Source organism: Nyctereutes procyonoides, unplaced genomic scaffold, assembly GCF_905146905.1.
Source record: "Nyctereutes procyonoides isolate TBG_1078 unplaced genomic scaffold, NYPRO_anot_genome, whole genome shotgun sequence".
In the NCBI taxonomy this organism is placed as follows: domain Eukaryota; kingdom Metazoa; phylum Chordata; class Mammalia; order Carnivora; family Canidae; genus Nyctereutes; species Nyctereutes procyonoides.
Window position 1 is genome coordinate 3,724,530 of NW_026575025.1, and position 19,470 is coordinate 3,743,999.

Consider the following 19,470-nt stretch of genomic DNA (forward strand, 5'->3'; position numbering starts at 1 on the left):
TATGGCTTATACGAGGAAGGGAGGGGACAGAATAATTCAGAAATGTCAGCTGCTTAGTCAGTGTCAATATTGAAAGACGTGTCTCTAGGTGATTAATTAAGACGGATGGACAGAAGAAACACAGGCGAGCTCTCTTATAAAGACAGAAAATGATCCCGCTCATGAAAATGGTTTAGCAGATGTACCTGCTTCTGATTCCTGGATGCCTTACTGCCCCTTTCGGGGTCTCAGTTTCATTCCTGACCACCTAATGGCCTGTGATTCTGAAAACGAGGTTTCCCAGGGCTTCAGTGGAGGGAGGAGGTGGGGAGGCCGAGCGACCCCCTATGGCCGCTCCAACAGGGCAGCTCCGTTTTCAGTGATTTCTCGGAGGCTCCATGTTGAACTTTCTTTGAGTTTTGGGCTACAAGTAAATTGAGTGCCTCTAGACTGAAGCTTCCCAGGTCCTTCTTACTTTAGTAATGTCCAAGACGGTACGTTGGTCAAGAAACCCCAAGGCATTCTGGTGGTCAAATGTTTTTTTATCCAGAGGCATCATACAACCCAAGGACACATCACTCAGGGAGAGAAATGCCTCCAACTCTGAAACAGGAGACTCTCCACGCCAGGTAACAAGCCCCCATCCCTAGCCAAAGGGTCTGCCAAGACAGATCCTAAAACCACAATAAGGGCTAGCACCAACAGGGGCACTGGCATTATCCCAGGCACTTGATTTGTCACTTCTCACAGCAACCTCATATAATAGGTGTTGGTCTTCTCTCCATTGCACAGAGAGAGAACCTCTGCATTGGAGTGGTTGGATAACCTGGCCAACCCCACGAGCTCCTAACGGCAGGAATATCACGCTGAGCAGGGACTTGGGGACCAACTGATCCCTCACTTTCATTGTAGAATGGGATGACTGAGGCCCAGAGAGGATAAGGGACTTGCCCAAGGCACAAACAATGAGTTTGTAGCAGAGCAGGATCAAAACCCAGACTCTGTCCTGAAATCTCATCTTCCACTCCACCTTGGCACCATTAGGCTGCTTGGGACAGCATGGTTTGGTGATCAAAGCTTACTCAGCTCAAGCGCAGACCACTGTGCACTTGAAGACCCACTGTGGAGGCCCACTGTACACCCTGTGACGCCGCCTCAGGTACCCCTGTTTCACTATCTCTAAAACAGGAATGACATTCGCACTTGACCTGTAGGCCTGTTGCAAGGATTGGGCAAGACAGTGCATGCAGTGTGGTATATTCTCAATGAATTCTAGCTCTCTTTGTCCATGGAACTGGGGGCAGGGGGCTTGGGGGACACAGAAAGAAGTGGATCCTTCTGGTCAGTTCCCTGCAGGAAACGTAGAGTCTCTGTCCTGATTCCATCACCCCTCCCCCATTAGCAGTGCCAAACTGGAAGAAGTAAAAGAAACGGGTCCAAGTGAGATGCCACGACATTATGTCTCCCTTAAGTCAAGAGTGAATCATCCTCTTGAACTTTCTATTTTCTCCTGACCTTGTGTTAATTCCTAGCTCAAAATAAAATGATGTCTCTTCAGTACCAGGAAAAGGCTACAGAGTAATTTCAGGTCAGCACACAGGCCATGGAACGAGGCTGAATCCACTCAGTGATGCAGTCAGGGAATTTATGATGCAGAAGGAACCTTATCTCAGAGCATCTGAGATAAAGTATAAGAAAATGATGCTCTGTTGTAATAAACTGGTAGCTTTGCCTCTGCCGGGAAGCAGGAAATGAAGGCCCAGAGAGGTTGAGTGATTTGGCCCACGTCACACAGCCATGGAACCTGTCGGTAAAAGAGGCAGAGCAAGAACCAGGTCTCTCAACCTCATGGCTCTGCTAGTGGCTGGGGGTGAGAGGTGAGGAGGTGAGGGGGAGTAAGAGAGGGACACGGAGGCCCAGCAGTCTGGGTGTGACAGTGAGTGTACATGGTTGAGAAAGCAAGAGTCTCTGAGGTGGAGGGAAGGCATTCAGGCCATCTGAAGTCCCAGCTGCACTTTCGCTGGGTGCAAAAAGATGAGTGTGAATGAGCATGAAGGTGGATGAGTGAGCAAGAGGGCTGGGAGGAGGCGGGGAGCGGAGTAAGATGGAATTGGCGCACTGGAATAGAGAACAAGAAGGAAAATACTTGGGTCATTTTCAAATTCCCACAGTTGAATAAATCAAAACAGACTGTTCTGAGACAAAGAGGGCGTCTCAAACCACATCCTTTACACCGAAGTCATTCCCAAATGGCCCACTTGGTGCTTTCTCATGACCTAGAATAACAGCACCAATAATACACACAACCACAGTGAGGGTTCTCGAGCCCCAGGGATGAACCAGGTATGCTAACACCTGCTTTCCAGATAGGGCTGCCACAATCCCTCAGTCCCCACACCTCCCTGCCCCATGGGGGTTGGAGGGATCTCTGGAGGCAGAGATCTCTGGGAGGCAGCAGAGATCCCACCCAGGAGATTCTCACGGAAACACTATGTCCCTGAGAGTCATGCTCCTCCAGGCAGGGCCGCCCTGGCCGCTGCCAGCGGATGATGAAGGAGGAAGGGGCAGCAAGTGAGGACAGCACATCCCCGGCACTAGCTACCCCACAGGGGAAGGCACATGCCCACCTGACCCGGAGTGCCCAGCGCCAGGCTGGCAATATTTGTGGAGGTCCTCACCTCACCTGAGCACCTGGCCCTGACCAGCCAGAGAAAGGCACCTGCCCTTCCAAACAAGCGTGGGCCAGCAGGGAGGGTACTACCACGGCCCCAGAGAACGGGTTTCCCGTTTCCCACCCCAATATTAGCAAAGGGAACATGTGGTCTCCCCTCAAATCCACCAAGCCTCCTCTCCCTGCAGGAGGGGACAGCACCAGGCTGGCTGGGGAAGTGGGCATCCATGGCCACCAGGCAGGTGGTGCATTCTCCAACCACGGTCTTATCCTAACCCCTAAATAATCCTTTGATGTGGGCATGACTCTTCCCACTTTACTGATGGGTAAACTGAGGTTCAGAGACACTAAATAACATCAAAGTCACCAAGATAGTAAATTTAGACACAGTTAGAATTACACCCCAGCATGACCAGGACACTGTCGGTCCTTCTAACTCAACCATCGCTCACAAAGCTCCCTTCTGACGGAGGACGGGAGTCTCAGAGGGCAGCACTTTCTTATGGGTCCCAAAAGCAAATCCCAACAAAAACTCTGCTCACCTCATTCCACTCTTGCTACATAGGGGCCCAGACCCTCAGAGCATCCCCTTTACCAAGGAAAGTGAAATCTAGAATCACATGCTCCATCTCTCAGGATTTCAGCAGGTTAGGATCTGCTTTATGTTATCTGTTGAGTTCACAGGATTTATTTAAAAACTGAAATATAACATTTATATGGAAAAGTACACAGGTCTGACATGAACAGTGGGATGAATATTCACAAACTGAACATACCTATGAAACAAGAATAAGAGGACAAACAGACCAGCACCCAGAAGCCCCCATGCCGCTTCCAGACACTCCCCAACTCCTGCCCAAAGTTCATCCCTATTGTGACTTCTAACACCATAGCTTCCTTTGGCTGACCTCAAACCCCAAATAAATAGGATTGCACGGTGTAGACTCTTTCACATCTGGTGCTTCTCACTCCACACCGGGATCCTGAGTCTCTTCCAAGTTGCTCATTCCAGGAGCTCATTCTCCGCTGCGTAGTACTCCACCGCGGGACTGTATCTATTCTACTTTCTGTAGACATTTGCATTATTTCTGCGTATTGCCCATCTCGGACACTGACACTATGAACATTCTTACACATGCCCTTTGGGAAATGTGTGCATACAAAGGCATTTCTATTGGATACACACCTAGGGGTAGAACTGTCAGGTTATAGGGTCAGTGTATACCCACCTTTGGTTACATTTCCCAATATGCCAATGTTGGGTGAATTTCATGTTTTAAACATCGTAGGCCTTAAACAAAACCCTTCTGCAGCTTAGATGTGGCCTCGAGGCCACCAATTTGCACCTCTGGCCTATGCGTGCTTTGTCCATCTTAGCCACTGGCCAGACCATCTTTCTTGAGAGCATATTGGCATCTCACCAATTAATGTTAATACTGGGGGGAAATTCTAATACGCCCCTGCACTGATGAGTGAAATGTGGTTGTCCTTTAGTGAGTGCTCCTCTATCGGGATAAAATTACACTCAAGTCACTTGAGCAGCCTCTTCAAAATACACATGCCCAGCACTGCACTAGTCCAGCCCCCTCTGGACCAACCAGACTTTCTGAGGATGTACACACCCAGGAATAATTATTTTGAAATCTAGCTCAATTGAGAACCATTGCCTTAGGTCACATGGCAGTCAAGCCAGTGACAGCAGGGCACCTAGGTTCCCCAATTCCTAGGCTCTATCCAGCACCCCAGGGTTCCCCAAATCTCCTCTGTGTGCTAGCTCTCCACCCTATTTCCATCCCACAGACAGCCTGATCCATGCTTCTGCTGGACTCAAGCAGGTCCCATCAATCAACCAGAGCTGGCATTCTGGATGAAAACTATCTGCCATCCAGAGACCACATCATGTTGCCCCTGCTGTCCAGTACCGGCCCAGGAAACCCTGGCTACTTTAAGTGGCTCAGCCTTCTTAGACTCAGGATGGTTATGGAGAAACAGAAAGGACCAAACCCAAGCCTGGCCTCATTCTTTGGTTTATTTGACTCTGATTCCCACACCAACGCTGCTAAGCTAGCCATGAGAATAATTTGTCTCTGCACTGGTGTGTTTTTGCTCGGTTGGCTTTGGTTTCTGCCCTGGGTTTTATAGACGGCAAACAAGCCCAAAGAGGCCTAGTGCCTTGCCCAAGGTCACACAGCGAGGCTGCACCAAAGCTAGAATTTGCACCACCTCCCTTTTTCTCACTGGAGGTTCTTTCTCTCTACTCCAGCGGGCCTTTCACAACCAATTAGGAACCACCAGAAAAGGCAGAAACATGACGGTAAACTCTTTCAGCTCAAACCAATCACATCTGTTTTGTGTCTTTCCCACTAAGCAGTAAACAGTGGGGACAGCGCCCAGGCTGGCTGCAGGCTGGGAGCTCAGCGCACAGACAAGGGCCACGGCCAGAGCAGGCCGCGCGTGGTTCTCCTGCTGGTCCCCAGGCTACAGAAGAGAGACTGTCCCTCACGCGGCCGAGGCTGGCCATCTGACACAGCTGAGAATTTCCCTTTTCTGAAGCGATAATGTGCACAAACCCAGGGAGGGGCTTCTACGTGGCTGTGTTTGCAGGGCTCAGGAGGCCTCCACTGTCTTACTGCTTTCCGTCTTTATCAACATTTGCGTGAAAACTCGCAGTGCCTTCTGCTGCCGATGAAAACCAAGCAATCTTATTTTCTCCCCTCAGCCAGGCCACATGGCTCCTTCTTGCTCCACCTGGTTCACTCAAGCTAAAAAAAAAAAAAAAAAAAAGAAAGAAAGAAAAAAGGTGGAGGGAGGGGGCTCAAAAATACTAAAAGTTCCTTAACATCTGCAAATTTGCCTTTTGAGGCTGTTTTCAGCAAAAACGTGCCTGGAACTATGTCCTCAGATTGTGTTGCAGCAGTACATCCTCCCCCCGGGAACAGCTTTGTCTTGGGCTCTGGTCTTGCTCTCCTATGGAGCCTTGGGCCTTCGAGGGGGCAGGGGAGATGGCAGAGAAGGGCACCCCGCACCCCAGTCCGTGTCTGGGAAGGGAAGGTGGGACTCCAGAAATGACTCCTGTGCACGCTTTCCCTGGAGGTCTAGTTCACCACTCCCCAAATTTCTGGGGGCTGGCTGCTGGCAGTGGGCATGAGGCCCGGGAGGCCTCTCTGTCGCTCTGCTCAGCACCTCCTGTCCACTCCCTGACTTCAGCCTCCCGCCAACCTCACCATTGGTCACCACTTTGCATGGAAGGAAAAGGAAGAACCAGACTTCACCAGCCTGAGGTCACACCAACCAGAAGGTGGGAGAATCCAGAATCCACCCAGGGATGGCTGCACCCCAGGCCCCCAGTTCTAACCGCTGCTCCACACGGCTCTCTTCCCGTTACCCACTGAACTGGCAGGGACAGGTCTTGCCCCAATCCTGATTGGCCTCATCCCAAAGGTAGAGTCATTCAGCCCTTGGTGAAGCCGTAAGGCGCAGGTGCAGACCCTGCGGAACCCACACAGGCACACACATGCGTACTCGTGCATGCATGCCCACATCACCGGCTCCCAGAATGTTCTGGCTCAGGGGGAGTGCCAGCGCTAATTGACAGGAAGGACAAGAAGAGAGAAGTAGGCTCAGAAGATGGTCTGCACTGCCCCACAGGAGGGCCTCCGGAACAATGTCTCCTAGGATGGTCCGTGGACCAAGCCCAAGGTCGGTCCCTGGGAATCCGGCAGCCTCAGGAGTGTCTGGGCAACATGGCCAGAGCCTGGCTAGCAAGGACCTCTGAGAGGGTGAGCATGGCAGGAAAGGAGGCCGTGTCCTCCCCCAATGTCCCGTGGTGAGGGTACCACACCGAGTCCCCGCACAAAGGGCAGGGGGTCCTCCAGATGTGACCAAGACAGCAGAAACCCTGTGTTCCCAGAAAGGGGGGCAGAAGGGGCCCAAGCCTGGAGAGGGACTTGGGAGAGGAAGGGATGAGGCAGGAGGGCCCAGCTCCAGCCAGAGAGTTTCTCGTGGTGGGTATGGCTCGGGGTTTGAAGACCCAGAAAAGTCTCAGTGGTACAGGGCGGCCTGGGTGGCTGCGTACGTACCCACAGCCTCAAATCTTCAGCAAAAGCCTAGTGCACACATAAGAATAGAAAGGGGTGCACGCCGACTCCAAGCCACACTGGGAGCGCCTTTCTGCATTCTGCAGACCTCGCAGCAGCACCCCCTTTGGGACAGGAAGGGCCAGACCTTGCGGGACGATTCAGACAGACCCTCCAGTTTCTCATATCCCCCTCCACCTGCTGGGCCTTCTGTGGAATTCCATAATCAGCACCTCGGGCTTCCCTTCCATGAAATGGGGATTAAAAACATCTCACCCAGTGGGATTGCTGGGCATCAAATGGCATCACGTATATGGGTCCGTTGTGTGCCTGGAAAAATTCTGCTGGAGAGAGAAGGGAAGGGAAGAGGGCCCGCGTGGCAGGTGGCCCCACACCCAGCATCAAGTGAGACACCTGATCGGGCCTGTGCTGTGGCCTTTTTTCCAGAGGACAAAACAGAGGCTCCCCTAGGATAAAAAAAAAAAAAAAAATGGCCAATGATCATGCAGCTGCTGCAAGTCAGGCTTTGAACTCGGACGTATGGGACCCGGAAGCCAGAATTCCCACTCGCAGACAGCCCCCGTGCAAAGGCCACCGCTGCCTTTGGAACTCTTCCCTCCAGAAGAGGGGTGAATTTTAATCCCACACGTTTCAACCCAGCAGACGTGGGTGAACTTACGCACACAACTTTAAATATGTCATTAGCATTATTATTGTTTTGCCAAAAAGATTCTATCAGCGAGCTCTTTTTCTCTCTGCACACACAGGTACCTCTCAAATAGGTTTGAGTAGACCTCTGTGAGTGGTTGGGCTACTTAGAAACAAAAATTGCCCATTATTTAAATTCAATTACATAGCAACCACTTTTTAAAAAGAATATTTTTATTTGAGCTCATTGTGTAGCAAGGCATCAGACACTTTCTTTCTTCTAACTACTTTGAGAAGGAAAAATTATCAAATGAAAGGAAGGAAATGTTATGCATATCATCCCAGCTATTGAAAATAATGCTGATGGATTTTCCTCTCGGGCTCTTAATTTATTTAAACAACACCCCATTTCCATCAACAACCACGCCTCGGCTTCCTGAGTGCCCTTCTCCAGGGGATTCGAGGCTTTTTGGTCATATTCCCCTGCTAGAGACTCTGAAGGGAGACTGCAGAGTCAGAGAAAGACCCAGAAAAAAGTGGCACCCACTTCCCCACGTGTGGATGAGATGTCAGAACTCCACGATGGGATGGAGAACTAGTTTGAGCCAAAGCAGGACTAGAGCTCAGGCTCTGACGCTGGACTCCCAGTCCAGGGCTCTCCCTGTCTCTTCAGTTGGGGGACAGCGGGGTTGATGTTTCACCCAGGGTGGGGAGGGGGCTGGGCTTCAGTGAAGTGCTCCAGGTGCTTCCAACCCTGCACCCCACTTCCATGGCAATACCACAGTCTGAGGGCTCCTGAGATGCATCAGGCTCTGAGCTCGGCCCCCAGTGTCCCCATCTGGTCTCTGGGCACTGAATGAGGGAGGCCCTGGGCAGTTCCCATCTGTGGCCCCAGCTCTAGCCCCTCTGAAGCCGGCCCACCAGCTCCTCCAGCCTCTCACAGAGCAAGCAGGCAGTGGCTTCAGAGGTCGTCTGTTTGCCTTGGCTCCTCAGCCCGCTTCCCCAGCAAGAAGCCGCTGGAAAAGAAAACAAAACAACAACAAAAAGCCCTTTGATCTGCCACAGGATGGCCTCATCCAACCCTGGGGGAAGGTGGAAATCACCCTGTGTCATGACCTGCTGGCCTCCCTCCCACCCGTCCTCTCCGAAGGGCCCCACCTAGCCTGGGCTCCTGCACCCCGTGGGATGGAGGGGTCACAGTGACATCTGTGGGGGCTGAGTGGAGATGGACAGGAGGCAGGAAGAGGCCAGAGAGGGCCAAGCAACATGGAAGAGAGAAGATGCTCATCCACCCAGCTCACCCCCCCACAATAAGTGTCCCCACAGATTGTCCACTTGGTGGGGCATCGGGGTGGGGGTGGTGAGAGGACCATCTCAGTCCATCTGTGGGGAATCAGGCAAAAGCATCATGGCTGGGACGCCTGGGTGGCTCAGGGGTTGAGCATCTGCCTTCAGCTGAGGTCATGATCCCAGGGTCCTGGGATCAAGTCCCACATTGGGCTCCTCGCAGGGAGCCTGCTTCTCCCTCTGCCTGTGACTCTGCCTCTTTCTGCATCTCTCGTGAATAAATAAATAAAATCTTTAAAAACAAAACAAAACAAAAAGCATCGTGGCTGCCGGTGCTGTGGAGTATGAGGCACCCATCACAAAGGGAGGAGGGAAGTGTGAAGGTTGCCTCTTCCACACCCCCATGGTCCAGCCTGGAGATTCTCTACAGCTTCAGGGGACAGTTTCGTTCACTCCAGCTGCCCCTCCTTCAAGCACCCCCTTCTGTCTCTTGGCCTGAAGTCAGGCTGGAAGTATCCAGAAGCAGATGTCCTGGGAGGAACCCTCAAGCAACGAGACAGAAGTTGGTGACCACTCGCTCGGATGATTCCGAGTGTGCTCCTCACAGCCACTTGGGGGTGTGTGTCCCCAGTTGCCTACAGCAGTGGGCTACCCAGCACTTCTCTTATTGACTCTCCTCCCCTCCCTGCCCACTCACCCCTCGGGGACCAACCTCATACAGAAACGATCTGTACCCAAATCTTTGCCCAAGGTCGGCCTGTAGAGCCTCCCAGCTGAAACAAGGCCTAAGTGCATACGCTAACAGGGAACAAGTGAAAACACGCGGCATGCAGAGCACAGGGTCGGAGCACCACCAGGGACACTGCGTGCAGGGTGACGCATACACTGATGTGCTCATGTACCCAGCGAAGGGTTTAAGAGCAGCAAGAAGCTGGTGGCCTGGCTGTCTCCGGGTGAGAAGCCTGGCTGAAGGCTGACAGTGAGTCTCCACTGAAGATGCCTCTGTTTCAGTTCTGTTTTTCTCTATGTTGACTCTGATTTTTCCCCTTTCACAGGTCAAACATGACTATCTTCAAAGAGCTTCCGAGCCCCTGGAAACCAGAGCAATGAACTATGGAGAGGATCATGCCCCTCCCTTCCTGAGACCCTCTCACTTCCTGGCCTTGGCCTCTCTCTTAACCCCGAGTGCAAGAGGACAGGTCCCAATTCCCACATAGGTCTGGAAGCAGCCACAGAACAAGGGATTAAGGGCTGGAAGGATCAGAGAGGGAGACAAACGATGAGAGACTCCTAACTCTGGGAAACGAACAAAGGGTTGCGGAAGGGGAGGTGGGCAGGGAGTTGGGGTGACTGGGTGATGGGCACCGAGTGGGCACTTGATGGGATGAGCACCGGCTGTTATACTATATGTTGGCAAATCGAACTTCAATAAAGATAAATGAAAAAAAAAAAGGGCTGGAAGGGCACAAAGGGCCAAGTGAGAGGCCTTGAGACCCCTGGATGCTGGTTTTCTCCCCATTGTGGCTGTTGAGACGCAGGCTGGCTCCACCAGGCAAGACCCCGGTGTCCCACAGAGGAGCATAGCCAGGAAACTGGCCATCTGATGCTTGAGAGTGGGCTTGCGGCTCAGAGGGCCTGGGTTTGCATTTCTGCACCTCTGCTTACCAGTTGTGTGACCTTCGGCAAGTGACTTAACCTCTCTGTGCCCCAGTTTCCTTGGCCATGGGGACAATCATAATATTGCATTAGAAGGTGTTATGGGATAAACTGTGTTCCTCCAAAATTCATGTGTTGGGGATCCCTGGGTGGCGCAGCGGTTTGGCGCCTGCCTTTGGCCCAGGGCCTGATCCTGGAGACCCGGGATCGAATCCCACATCAGGCTCCTGGTGCATGGAGCCTGCTTCTCCCTCTGCCTGTGTCTCTGCCTCTCTCTCTCTCTCTCTCTCTCTCTCTGTGTGACTATCATAAATAAATAAAAATTTAAAAAAAAAATTCATGTGTTGGAAGCCCTGACCCCCAGCACCTCAGAATGTGATTGTATTTGGAGAAAGGATCTTTAAAATGGTGGTGTGGGGGCAGCCCAGGTGGCTCAAGCAGTTTAGCGCCACCTTCCGCCCAGGGCCTGATCCTGGAGACCCGGGATCTAGTCCCACGTCAGGCTCCTTGCATGGTGCCTGCTTCTCCCTCTGCCTGTGTCTCTGCTTCTCTCTCTCCTCTCTGTGTATTCTCAGAAGTAAATAAATAAAATCTTTAAAAATAAATAAATAAAATAAAATGGTGGTGAGGTTATCATGAGACTGCTGCGGGGGGGGGGGTCCTAATCCAATCTGACTAGAGCCCCCACAAGAGGAGATCTGGACACCCAGGAGGTACTGGGGATGCACATGTGCAGAAGAAAGGCCACGTGAGGACACGAGAAGGCAGCTGTTGGGAAGCCGAGGGACCTCAGAACTACCCACACCTGCTGACACCTTGGTCATGAGCTTCTGAGAAATTTGATGTGAATCGATTTACTTAATCCTCACAACTCAATAAATTAGGTGTTATTTATAGTTCCATTGTAGGGGTGAGAAGATGAGGCACAGAGAGGCTGAGTACTTTGCCCAAGGCTGTGGAGTTAGGACGTGGTAGGGCCGGGACTGTAAACCGTTATTCTATCAGAGGAGATCAGACCGGTAAGTTCCTGGCACACGGCAAGCGATCAATACATGTTAGCTGTGCTCATTACCCAAAACAACCTGCAAAAGACTGGCCTGCAGAGGAGAAAATGAAGAGAGGCACCTCCTGAGCACCTGCCAGCTACCAGGGCCCGTGCCTGCAGTCTGGGATGCAGCATTGAGCATGGGGAGTGGGGGGGGGGGAGAGGGAGTTGGGGAGGTGGCTAAAACGATGGCCAGATCCAAGCCAACTGGAAGAGAATTTGGTCCAGGAAAGTCAAGGAGGGCTTTCTGGAAGAGGTGATGCAGGGGCTGGGTTCCAAAGGATGAGGAGGAGTCTAGTAGCTACAGAGGGAGGAAAAGGCATTGCAGGGAGGGGGCAGTGCACGCAGAGTGGCCCTGTTACAAGTGGGGGTGACAGAAGGAAGCAAGGTGGCAGGTGGGCTGGAGCAGAGAGGCAGGCTTGGGTGGGGGGCGCGGGGGCAGGGGCTCCGGGAAAGCCTTCGAACACAATTGAGAGTCCACTGAAGGATCACAAGCAAGGTGGCTAACACGATCATGTTACACAACAGATGTTTTTCCTAACAAAGTGTGGAAGTCGAGCTTCCGTAAATTGAGTTTTATTTTTAAGGCAGTAGGGAGCAATGGGAATCGGAGAGCTAATTTGCCTGTAAATTGAATGAGGACCCTCTGATCCAGCTGGTATTTTCATAGATCCGGGCCGCCTCAACTGAGGTGCACCTGTTACGTAAAACTCCTGGAGGAGGGGCACCTGGCCGGCTCAGTTGGTAGGACGTTTGACTCCTGATCTCGGGGTCATAAGTTCGAGCCCCATATTGGAAGTAGAATTTACTTAAAAAAAAAAAAAAAGCCAAGGGCACCTGGGAGGCTCAGCTGTTGAGCATCTGCCTTTGGCTCAGGTCGTGATCCCAGGATTCTGGGATCGAGTCCCACATGGGTCTCTCCGCAGGGAACCTGTTCCTCCCTCTGCTTATGTCTCTGCCTCTCTCAGTGTGTCTCTCATGAGCAAATAAATAAAATCCTTAAAAAAAAACAACCCCTGGAAAACTGGTCTGGGGGTGGGGGGCAGGGTCAGCACAGTCGGGCAGTGTCTCGGCTTGCCAGGGGAAGCCAGAGGAACACTCGTGGCTCTCCCCACCAGGCCACCACACAGCCTACCTCCTGGGGGGACCACAACCTCCCGGCCTCCCCTTCCGAAGCTTCTCCCCATCTCCAAGCTTCAGCATGTGCTTGTTCCCATGAGGGGGCCTGAGCTGCCGCTAATAGAACACCTAGAACAATCCTAGTTTTCACTGAATCCTTTTGAAGTGTCACATTCAATTATCAGAGATACATTTATGCATTTTAATCTTCTCTTCATAAAACTCTATGAGGTAAACAGGTGGCCTGGAAATGTTAAGTAATTTGTCAAAGGCCAAGCAAAGGCTGTGGTGTGTGGCTGAATTGGGATTTGAACCCAGGGCCCTTACGTTCAGAAGTTGGACTCCCCACCTTTGATCGAGCGTTGCCTCTTCTGAATGCATTGCATGAGGACCAGGCTGCGCATCTGAACCCTCAAGCCGCATCAGCTGAGCCCCCAAACCCTCCGGGGATCCTGGAGGATGGGCTCCGGAGCAGAAAGCTGTCTGTTCATCCCCTCCAGACCCCCTCCTCAAGCAGAGATGGCCAGACGTCGCCCCCAGGGGAGGAGAACCCAACGTGTGCACGTCACAGGGATTTCTGGCACTAAAGGTGAGCCCAGGATAAATAGCAGGCAGGGACGATTCGTCTCGACTAGCTATTCTTAACCTAGGACAGCATGGAAAAGACAGACGACTCCAGCAAGGTAGGCTGGAGGAACAGAGCTGCCGCCTTTCATTCAGTCATTTCAAGTCATTATTTCTAGAAAACATCCTACCTGCAACTAGTTACAATTCATATACATCCATGTGCCTTGAGTCCAGACTGGATGCCCCCCCTCCCGCCTGTCCCGACAGCAGCATCTGGCAGGAGCTTAGTTGCGGACAAAGTATGCTTTACTGCAAACACACCTCCTCTCTGCTCCGAACCAGGCTAGGAGGGGCCCCTAAATCCCCACCTGACTGCTAAGAAGAATGAAAGGTACCAATATCGATTTACCAATTACTTGCCAGTGGTACAGTTGTAGGAACCTGGGCCAATTCTTTGACCTTCTGCTCGCGTGCTGGGGGGTCTGTGGTTCGGGACAATCCTAGTATCCACCTAGTATGGGTTGGATGGTGTACCCCCAAAAAGATACGTGGAAGTCCTAAGCCCTGGTACCAGCAAATGTGTCCCTATTCGAAAACAGGCTCTTTCCAGATATAATCAATTTAGGATGAGGTCCTCATGCCCTAATCCAGTGTGACTGGTGTCCTCATAAAGAAACCAAAGACAGACCCAGGGCAACACTGTGTGATGACAGGAGCAGACACTGGGTGACACCTCCATGAACCAAGGGACACTGAGGATTGTCCACGCCACCAGAAGCTAAAGAGGAACAAGGAAGGACCCTCTCCTAGAGCCCTGCCAATGCCTTAATTCAGGGCTTTTATCCTCCAGAGCTGGGAGAGAAGAAAGGTCTGTTGCTTCAAGCTCCCACGTGCAGTACCTTGTCACGACAGCCCTAGGCAAGCAGCCATGTCTTAGGGCTCTCAAGCTGGTCCAAGGCCCTCCTCCAGGTGTTTCAGGTGGCAGAGGCTGCCGAAGCTAGGTCTAGGGGCAGGAGTGAATGAGGTGTGTTTGGGGGACCCCGCGAAGCCCAACTCCCAGGCCTAAGTGGCCCACACACCTCCCAGTACTTCTCAGAGGAGCAGGAGTCAGCTTGCCTCCCTAGCATCTTGGTGGCAGCTTTGGCCAAAGGGCACTCTCCAAAGCCCCCAGGTGCAAGTGTCCACTATGCCGGGGCAGCCGGAGGAGGGGTGAGGGCAGAGGGGGGAATGAGTCCCCTCAGAATCCTGTCTTGAGGAACCACTGTCTTCCTAACCGAAGACCCCTCCACTCTGGGTTCCAGCCCACTAGCTATTCCTTTGAGGGGGCCAGTTAATCCCCATTATTCTGGAGGTGTTTACGTCCTGGCTGGTGAAGTGCTTCATTCCCCTACGGACTGAAACCCACAGCAGATGATTCCCAGGCCTGCTCTGCTGGAGGGGCCCCTAAATGTCAGGCACCAGGTGGTAGGGGGGTGCTGCTCCCCCAGGAGGTTGAGGCGTACTGCCAGACGGAGCAGCACTGGGAGGGAGAGTGCTGTATGGGCCCCAGCCAGAGAGGCAGCATCACAGGAGGGGGTGCTCAGTGGCACCCTGGGCCCCACACCCACCCATGTGTTAATTAGACTCCAAAAGATGGGCCCAAATCCAAGACCAGAGCTTCAAATTCTTCTCCTATTTCCAATGGAAGCCATATCAGTCCATCATGAGCACAGAGGCTGAGGCCACCAGGACCGGGAGGCCAGCGCCTCGACATCCAAGAGGTAGGACTCAAGGCCAGCATGCTGGGCCCGCTTCTAGCCTCTCCTCGGGTGCTGATCCTTTGCAAAGGCATCTCTTCCTTCCTACTCAAGTGGCAGACAAGAGATAATGCAAACGTTGACACCGACTACGCACCAGGGCTTGATTAACCTTACGGCTTTCCACAGACCCCCCATTTTGCAGACCACGTTCAAATCCCAGGACCCCCACTGTCTCACTTGATTTTTCAGAACCTTGCTTTTGGGTTTTTGTTTGTTTTGTTTTGAAGATTTTCTTTATTTATTCATAAGAGACACACACACACAGAGAGAGACATAGGCAGAGGGAGAAGCAGGCTCCCAGCAGGAAGCCCCATGTGGACTCGATCCTGGACCCCGAGATCACACCCTGAGCGGAAGGCAGACACTCAACCGCTGAGCCACCCAGGCATCTCCAGAATCTTGCTTTGTATCTGGAAAATGGGGACAAGATCTGAACCAGACTCGTGGGTGGAAACGGGTTGAAGCGTTATCTAGCTCCGGGCCCACGGTGAGCGCAAGCCCACCACGTGAGCCACCACAAAGACCATCCCTGGGATGGCTCAGAGCAGCAGCCATCAGGGGGGAGGCAGAGGGGAGGCAGAGGGGCAGCGGGAGGAGGCTGCCCCAGCCAGGGCAGCCCAGAAAGCCCGGATCGTCCACCGGGCCCGGCCTACGTGGCCAACGCAGACCAAGGGGCAGAAGACAAAGAGGGAAGCAGGGCCGGCCAGGCCTGATGCCCCAGAGCAGAGAAGCCGGATTATTTATTTTAAAGTCGCAAGTGTCTTCTAGCAAGCCAGCTTTTTATTTGGGTGAATCTGGGAGTTGTTTATCAGCTTAAACTCATTATCTGCACATATGGTCTTCATACTATGGTTAAGGGCGGGAAACAAAGGATGGAAGGGAGAGAATGGGCAAACACTGGCTGGGGAAATATCATCCCTCAAGTGCCAGAACCCGGGATGTTTTCAGTGACGTCACACTGGGCTTCCTGCCACGGGGATGGGGCTATCATGAGAATCCTCACAAGATTTTTACTCGGGCGTCCCTCAGTGGGGGAGGGAAAGGAAAAAAAAAACCAGTTTGTTTTATTCACCCTTGTCTTCTATTTTCAAAGCAGACTCTCTCCCTCTCTCTCACACACTCACACACACACACTCACACACACACACACAAAGGCACGCCAAGCCCCGGTGTGTTGGAGCTGGAAAGAATCCAAACTGACCCCTCCCATTTCACATAATGAGGGTGATGACAGCGGACATTAGCTGAGCATCTACCACATGCAGGACACTGGACTAGGTGTTTTGCATGTTGTATCTCATTGACTTCACAATAATCTGATGAGGTATGATTAGTCCCATTTTACAGATCAGGAAACTGAGGCACCAGAGGTCTCCTAATAGCCTAAGGTCACCCAGCTAATCAGTAGGAGAAAGCCAACATTCAACCCGGGGCAGCCTAACCACCGCACAATGCTGCCACTAAAGAAATAGCAGAGCAAGGCTCAGAGAGGGACAGTGACTCACTGAGGTCACCCAGCTCCATCTGCAAGAAGATCAGGGCTCGAACACAAGTCTCCTTACTCGAGGCTGGGGGATATCCCACCACCTGTTGCCTCTTGGTCCAGACACTAGCGTGCATGACCTGTGAACACGCTCTCGCTCATCTCCGAGTTGTTCAATTTACTGATCAAACCAGCAGTCTTGGGTGCAGACAACAGACAAGGGTTGGACCTTAAGATAACCAGTGCTGACAGGAAAGACCTACTTTGCCAGCTGCAAACATTGGTGCTCATCATCTCACCCTCTCTTTTTAAAAAGTTTCATTATCAGCACACACACACACACACACACACACACACACACCCCTACCCACCTCCCCCTCCCCCACCCTCCCCCCTCACCTCCACCCCCGCCAACAGAGGATCGAAGTGCTGACTCGGGTCCAAGGTGCCAGCCCGTGCAGCAGGAGGAGCCCAAGCTGGCAGGTTTGCTCAATGGCATCAGGTTGCAGAAATACCCGATCGACTGATCATCTGCTCCGGGGGGACCAAAGTGCTGGTTTCCAAGACCCCCCTCCCTTTGCTGTGTACCAGCTGAGCAGGAACAAATGTTCCTGATTTTCCTCCTCTCGACTGATGAAATAGGCCAGAGGAGCAGCCCTCTGCAAAGAGGGGTTCCTAAAAGGGGCAGCCCAGCCATCAACATTTGCTTTCCTTCAGGGAAGGGGAGTGGGGGCTGGACAAGCATCCAGAGAAAGGCAGCGTGTGAGGGTGCAGACAGATGAGGAACCCCCAGCGGGCACTGGTCACCGACGTTACCTTCTCTGCCTAAGCCAACAGTCTGATGGAGGATGGGAACCTGGCTCGTTTTTGTTGTGGGGCGCGGGCGGGGGGGTGTGCAGTCAAGAGAGGTGCCCTCCACTGGAGGAGAGGCAGGGCAAGAGCTGCCTACTGCCCTAAGAGGAGGTTATATGCAGCAAGCCAATCCGGAACCTTCTGGGCCTGCACGTGCATTTTACAGACTGGGGAAGCAGGTCCAAGATGGAAACTGACTCGCCCAGAGCTGCACTGATGATCCAGAAAAGTCAGATTTCAAAGCAAACCCCAGCAAGACCCCAAACCTTGCTGTGTCCTCCTCTCCTCACCCCCTCCCACGAATCCCTGCTGCAATGCCTTGCCTTGACACCCCTTCCCCACCTGTCCCTGCCCAGCACCCTGTGTTCCAGCCCACCCTCAGATGACTAAAACCTCATTCAGTAATAATTCCGTAGCTCTTTCCAGGCTGACATGGAATTTTTTTAAAGGAGGATGGAATACTTCCTAGAAGACCCAAAGTATCCTAACTTGGAGTTAGGATGAACTTTGGCTTCTAGAAAGTGCCCCGATTGATAGACTGCCATTTCAGCCTTGGGTTGGGTAAAGATGTTCTGAGGGTCGGCGGTGGAACGGATTTAGAGACAGAGATATAAGGAGACTGAATTTCCAAGACTTGAAATCTTGCCGAATCAGAGACCTTGGCGTGTACACCAGGTCCGCACATGATATGCTAACCAAACACAAACACCAGTGGCCCTGGGGTCTCCATGCCCTCTTCGCCTTAGGGGACAGAAAGAAGGGGTACAGCACAGGACCTGCTCGGGGGCCTTGTGCTCACACCCAAGTTCCAGGCACAGGGTTGTCTCAGGCAAGCCTTTCCTCTGCAGAAAAACAAGAGCCCTAAAACGGACCCAAAACTCCTTTTGTTCTCAGGCCCCCATGGAATGTCTTGAAGACACATCCAGAGACATCCATCGGGCCTCTCCACCCTTTCCTCTGTCTCCTCTCTCCACCCCTTCTGTTCAAAATAACCATTATGCTGATCTTTCTTTATGGCATCTCTGTCCTCCAGCATTTTGGGAACATCCAGCAAAAACATGTGGTGGGCTGTATCGGAAGCCAGAACCTTAACTAACTCCATTGGAGTTAGTTAACTAACTAACCAGAACCTTAACTAACTAACCCTATTTCCATCACCTTTGCAGGGGACTCTGGGGACATGGGAGGGAGAAGGGGTGTCCAGTGAGGAATTGCCAGTCAAGAGGGAAACGAAAACTTGCTGTGGCTACTATGAGACCACTGCCAGGTCTTCGATTTGCTCATTTGCCCTCTCTTGGGGTTCAGGGAGGAGGGAGGGAATTAAAGAGAAAGACAAGACAACCGTCCCTGCAGGCCGCGCTCAATGCTGGAACAGCCCCACACAGGACAAAGGTGATGCTCTCCATAGATGCCAGCAGCAGTCCTGCTCCCCAAGTCCACACAGATACACACGGTCCCCACACACGGGGGCCCTGAGGTCAGGAAACGGGACACCTGGCGGGTTTCCACCAACAGCTGTGAAATGACCAGATGAAAGTGGCCTGTAGACCCAGACCCAGGAGGGGAGGGACCCTTGTCGCCGGCTGAGAAATCACCATTTCAGCCTGGACTGCACAAGTCTTTAAGGGGCCCTCCTGACCCGGGGCCTGTGCCTGCCGGCTTACTTGTGCCCAGGGAGAGGATGGATAAGGGGTTATACCCCAACACCCTCATCCAGCCCACACCAGGTAGGGATCTGGCCGCATCCAGGAAACAAAGGTACAACTTTTACGAGAAGGGCGCATCCAGTAATTTGAGTTTCAGACCCCAAAGAAACCTCGACACGTTGATCATCCTCTCATCCGCCTTCTCTACACCAATTCGCTGTTAGTGTAAAGTTTTTCTCGTTTTTGTTTCTCTGGGGGTGAATTTTTTAAATTCACCCCTACACCTCGCCTGCTCCCGGAGGAAAACCACCTCCTGACTACCAGGCCTTCCAGCACACGGTGCGCCCCGGCCTCACGCTCAGACCTGTCCCCCGCCGTGCAGCGGGGCGGGGGTGCTCCTCCACGCGGCCGCCCGCGCGTGCTGGGGGGTCTGTGGTTCTAGGTCCTGGGTTTCGGCGCCTTGGTCTCGCAGGAGCCAGGACCTGCCTTCCCGTGGGTGAAAGGGCCGGGGAAGGGCTCCCCCTGGCGGGGACCAACTCGCCTCCATCCAGCGGGGAGCCAGAGCTGGCGCCAGCCCACCCGAGCCGAGCCACCCTCCGCGAGGGCTCCCATCGCACTCCCCAAATCTGGACGTGCCGCAGA

General features: G+C 52.8%; 1 protein-coding gene across 4 annotated transcripts in view; it reads right to left on the minus strand.

Moving 5' to 3' along the window:
* The window catches only part of TSPAN18 (tetraspanin 18), a 194,196-nt gene that overhangs the window by 164,357 nt on the left and 10,369 nt on the right, over positions 1–19,470 (minus strand). The window lies entirely within an intron of this gene.